This window comes from Trachinotus anak, unplaced genomic scaffold (genome assembly GCF_046630095.1).
Source record: "Trachinotus anak isolate AG129_WGS33_773 ecotype Australia unplaced genomic scaffold, CSIRO_AGI_Tana_v1 ptg000002l, whole genome shotgun sequence".
Lineage (NCBI taxonomy): Eukaryota > Metazoa > Chordata > Actinopteri > Carangiformes > Carangidae > Trachinotus > Trachinotus anak.
The window spans coordinates 24,323,404-24,323,658 of record NW_027273853.1 but is presented as its reverse complement, the minus strand read 5'-3'; positions in this window follow the sequence as shown (position 1 = coordinate 24,323,658).

Here is a 255-nt window from a genome sequence, read left to right as displayed (position 1 = left end):
CAAGCCCGCTGCATCTTCATTGAAATTACGTTTTAGTTCAAGTTTCAGTTGGTTTGTCCCTCTGTACTTACCGTAGCCAATCCAGGAACTCGAGAAAGAAGGAGAAGGGAAGAACCTTATATATGCCATTTTAAGGCAAATAACGGTGCGAATAGGAGTGAGAAAACAACACCAGCCACGTTTTCATTTGTACAAAAAAAAATCTTTGATGACGTGTCTTATTTATGTACCCTGTGGTGATTAATTTCCCGTTTG